Consider the following 5,217-nt stretch of genomic DNA (forward strand, 5'->3'; position numbering starts at 1 on the left):
CCTGGCTGTGAAGTATGTCAGTTTTTGTCTCGCTGTAAGTAAGAAGGAATGTGTGTTTGGGTGCATGGTAAGGTATTTGGCTGGTAATGTGTTGTTGAAATATAAGCTAATGGAAAGGGACTTAAGGGTACCTGTAAGTTTTGAGGTTCCTTGGTTCTATCAGAGAATAGGGCGGTGTGTCAGGAAAAATAATCTGGAATGTGTGACTGAATGGAATGATAGTAAGAAGGTGATGAAAGTGTTGGAGCAGAGAGAAACAGTGGAATGTGTGGGAGGTCTGTCTGAGAAGGATTGTAAGGTAGTGTGGAAAAATGTCAGTCACAAGGAACTGACAAATAAACAAAAGGACTTGTCTTGGATGTTAGCTCATGGGTGTCTGCCAACAAGGGAATTTCAGAGGAGAAGGAGATTGGTAGACAGTGAAGTGTGTCCCAGGGATGGTTGCGGTGGATGTGAGAATTATGTACATGTGTTTTGGGAGTGTGGTTATGCGAAGTCTGTGTGGAGAAAAATGTCTGGTCTAATTAAAAATCTTACTGGAATTGAAATCTTATCCTTTAATATGATGATGTTTGGTTTGTGTGCAGTGGAGAGAGAGAAGGCAAGAGTGTTATGGTTCATAGTAAATTGTGTAAAAGAGGTTCTGTGGGATGTAAGGAATATTAGGATTTTCAATCAAACTGAAGTAAGTGTGAAGGAATGTCTGGGCATGATCCGTGGTAAAATTTACCTTTACGTATTATGTGATAGGAAAAACTATGGTTCTGATGATGCAGAGGGGATCTGGAAACACAAAAAATGGAAGTACTGGTTATGATTGTATTCTTATTTGTCTTTCTTTTTCTTTTCTTACAGATTATATCCTGATATGAAGGGACAGTTGGAGGGACAGAATCCGCTGCAATTTATTTTTTCTGAGGGAAAGTCATGAAGGGAAAGCTTTTTGTTATATGTACATGTAAAGACATGCTTCCTGTATATATTGTATATGTCAAATATGTGTTATTCATGTGTTTTCAGATGAATATGTAATTTTTTGAATGATTTACTTGGTTATGTATTGTATATTTCCTTTTCAATAAAAAAAAAAAAAAAAAATCTGTTCTTATCAGTTTAATATCTGATACGTCCCCTATCTGGGGACCATATATTAAATGGATTTTTGAGAACGGGGGCCGATTTCGAAGCTTGCTTCCGTCGCCCTATGCATTGACCCGATATGGCAGTATCTTCGGGTACAGTGCACCACCCCCTTACAGGGTTAAAAAGAAAGATTCCTACTTTCATTGCTACTTGCTTGCTGGCTAGCCAGCTAGCCAGCCCTGTGGGCCTTGCTGCTGCTGCAGCCAAAAAACAAAAGGTGGTGCTGCTGCTGCTTCTGCTGCTTCTGCTTCTGCTTGTGTCTGGCCGCTGTTGGAGCGTCCAGGCACAGGACTTCTGCTGCTGCTGACTAAATGGCCTCCTTAATTGGATCATTTGAGTAGCCAGCACACCTGTGCAGGTAGGGCATGACATGATAGGCAGCTGCCTTGATAGCGGGTGGGTGCTGAATGTTCCTAATTGACAAAATAAGATTAATGCTTATGAAGAAATATAAAATCTCATCCCTTCCCCAATATCGCGCCACACCCCTACCCCTTAATTCCCTGGTTGAACTTGATGGACATATGTCTTTTTTCGACCGTACTAACTATGTAACTATGTAACATAACATGGGGGGGGTCTCCTGGCTGTTCACACAGGTGTGTCATTGCTGTACATTGACCATGCATTGCTTCTGTGGTATTGCAAAGGCAAAGACAAATGCTTCCAGCCATCCATTGCACTAATGGATTGGTCATCAGCTGGCTGTCTATGTCCCGCATCAATATAGACCAAAGTACAGAGGGTTAGGCTATGCTATTGTGCACCTACCTGATGCATCAGAAGGTGCGAGGCCCTTGCTAAATTCTGTGCACAGACTTTGAGATCTATACTTTAGACTGTATCTAAACCTGCTCCAACATGGACTGACATTCTGGCCTACTTTCAGCCGATGCGACTTGTCTGTCGCTGAACAGTCGCTTTTTATGTATTCAGCACCTATGTATAATGTTGTAAAAATGCTCTAGAAGCTAAAGTCGCAGAAATGTCACACATATTTGGCCTGCAACTTTCTGTGCGACAAATTCAGACAGGAAAAATCAGTATAAATCCTTAGAAAATTATCCCCCAGTGTCTCCATCTGCTGGCGGTATTGAATAAGCATTGCTGCACTGATGGGGTATGCATTAGACGAAAAAAAAGAAGAAAAAGAAGAATAATACGCCCAGAAAAGAGGCGAAAAGGAGAAAAACGTAAAAAAACGTGAAAAAAAAGTAAGAGGAAGAGAAGGGAAAAAAAGGTGGAAATGGGTTTAAAAGGGATTTCGGCGGAGAAATATATATATATATATATATATATATATATATATATATATATATATATATATACGCGCACACACACACATATATATAAACGTATTCTCCGTTGAGATATTGCAGCCGCTGCTGTGTCCAGGCCCAGGAGCCTTAGCACTGTGCTGTGATGTCACTCAATACCACTGACATCACTAGGTGTAAACAACATCTCTCCTTTGCTGTGTATGTGACTATGGAGCTGTTTGGTGATGTCGTCTATTATGGCCTTCATAGAAGCAACAGGAGATTGTTGCATCCATCTAGAACCCTCAGAACTACAGTGCTATGATGTCACTCACTTCCACAGGCCTTGCAGAGTGTAAACAACAACAACCCAGCTTTGTTGTGTATGTAACCATAGGGATTTGTGATGTCACCTAGAACCTTCACAGCAGCGACAGCTTTATGAGGAGCATCAGCACTGCTCTGCCTGAGCAGAACCATCACCGCCATAGGTTGTCAAATAACCCGGGTTTAACCCACACAGGTAAGTCCAATGGGGTGCAGGCATGTCCTCTATGCTTACAGCTTCCCGTGGGTGTTGGTTTGATACCGTTTGGGGACAGCCAAGGAGGCATCTGCAGGCAACAAAGGTAGGTGTGTGCTTGTGTGTGTGTTTCCTATGCAGATCCTAAGCCCAGTGTCACATGCAAGTAGGAGGAGTAAGAAGGGTTCCTGGCAAATCCGGGTTATGGATTGCATTTAAAAAGGCCCCGTGGGAGTGCAATGGGCCCCTGTCTTGCTGCTTAGCAATAATGGTATGGGTTTAGGTTCTGCTGTGTGTACTGGTGGTTGACTGCCCCCCAGCCCAGAGTGTGCATGGAAAATTGTCTGGCAGCCTCCCTGACAGCAAGCAGTGATAGTGCCCATGAAGGGCACCTTGTTGGGCCCGCCCCTTTCACGGTTGTCGCTTCTCGGCCTTTTGGCTAAGATCAAGTGTAGTATCTGTTCTTATCAGTTTAATATCTGATACGTCCCCTATCTGGGGACCATATATTAAATGGATTTTTGAGAACGGGGGCCGATTTCGAAGCTTGCTTCCGTCGCCCTATGCATTGACCCGATATGGCAGTATCTTCGGGTACAGTGCACCACCCCCTTACAGGGTTAAAAAGAAAGATTCCTACTTTCATTGCTACCTGCTTGCTGGCTAGCCAGCTAGCCAGCCCTGTGGGCCTTGCTGCTGCTGCAGCAGCCAAAAAACAAAAGGTGGTGCTGCTGCTGCTTCTGCTGCTTCTGCTTCTGCTTGTGTCTGGCCGCTGTTGGAGCGTCCAGGCACAGGACTTCTGCTGCTGCTGACTAAATGGCCTCCTTAATTGGATCATTTGAGTAGCCAGCACACCTGTGCAGGTAGGGCATGACATGATAGGCAGCTGCCTTGATAGCGGGTGGGTGCTGAATGTTCCTAATTGACAAAATAAGATTAATGCTTATGAAGAAATATAAAATCTCATCCCTTCCCCAATATCGCGCCACACCCCTACCCCTTAATTCCCTGGTTGAACTTGATGGACATATGTCTTTTTTCGACCGTACTAACTATGTAACTATGTAACATAACATGGGGGGGGGGGGGGGTCTCCTGGCTGTTCACACAGGTGTGTCATTGCTGTACATTGACCATGCATTGCTTCTGTGGTATTGCAAAGGCAAAGACAAATGCTTCCAGCCATCCATTGCACTAATGGATTGGTCATCAGCTGGCTGTCTATGTCCCGCATCAATATAGACCAAAGTACAGAGGGTTAGGCTATGCTATTGTGCACCTACCTGATGCATCAGAAGGTGCGAGGCTCTTGCTAAATTCTGTGCACAGACTTTGAGATCTATACTTTAGACTGTATCTAAACCTGCTCCAACATGGACTGACATTCTGGCCTACTTTCAGCCGATGCGACTTGTCTGTCGCTGAACAGTCGCTTTTTATGTATTCAGCACCTATGTATAATGTTGTAAAAATGCTCTAGAAGCTAAAGTCGCAGAAATGTCACACATATTTGGCCTGCAACTTTCTGTGCGACAAATTCAGACAGGAAAAATCAGTATAAATCCTTAGAAAATTATCCCCCAGTGTCTCCATCTGCTGGCGGTATTGAATAAGCATTGCTGCACTGATGGGGTATGCATTAGACGAAAAAAAAGAAGAAAAAGAAGAATAATACGCCCAGAAAAGAGGCGAAAAGGAGAAAAACGTAAAAAAACGTGAAAAAAAAGTAAGAGGAAGAGAAGGGAAAAAAAGGTGGAAATGGGTTTAAAAGTGATTTCGGCGGAGAAATATATATATATATATATATATATATATATATATATATATATATATATACGCGCACACACACACATATATATAAACGTATTCTCCGTTGAGATATTGCAGCCGCTGCTGTGTCCAGGCCCAGGAGCCTTAGCACTGTGCTGTGATGTCACTCAATACCACTGACATCACTAGGTGTAAACAACATCTCTCCTTTGCTGTGTATGTGACTATGGAGCTGTTTGGTGATGTCGTCTATTATGGCCTTCATAGAAGCAACAGGAGATTGTTGCATCCATCTAGAACCCTCAGAACTACAGTGCTATGATGTCACTCACTTCCACAGGCCTTGCAGAGTGTAAAAAACAACAACCCAGCTTTGTTGTGTATGTAACCATAGGGATTTGTGATGTCACCTAGAACCTTCACAGCAGCGACAGCTTTATGAGGAGCATCAGCACTGCTCTGCCTGAGCAGAACCATCACCGCCATAGGTTGTCAAATAACCCGGGTTTAACCCACACAGGT

At 43.4% G+C, this 5,217-nt stretch overlaps 2 non-coding genes across 2 annotated transcripts; both read left to right on the top strand.

Moving 5' to 3' along the window:
- Positions 1–1,067: 1,067 nt before the first annotated feature.
- On the top strand, positions 1,068–1,251 carry LOC130300907 (U2 spliceosomal RNA). The gene has a single exon (XR_008851647.1). It is a non-coding gene; the product is annotated as a U2 spliceosomal RNA (small nuclear RNA).
- A 2,093-nt stretch (positions 1,252–3,344) lies between these two features.
- On the top strand, positions 3,345–3,535 carry LOC130300903 (U2 spliceosomal RNA). Its single transcript, XR_008851644.1, has one exon. It is a non-coding gene; the product is annotated as a U2 spliceosomal RNA (small nuclear RNA).
- The last annotated feature ends 1,682 nt before the right edge of the window (positions 3,536–5,217 follow it).

The sequence above is a fragment of the Hyla sarda genome, unplaced genomic scaffold (assembly GCF_029499605.1).
Source record: "Hyla sarda isolate aHylSar1 unplaced genomic scaffold, aHylSar1.hap1 scaffold_1104, whole genome shotgun sequence".
In the NCBI taxonomy this organism is placed as follows: Eukaryota; Metazoa; Chordata; class Amphibia; order Anura; family Hylidae; genus Hyla; species Hyla sarda.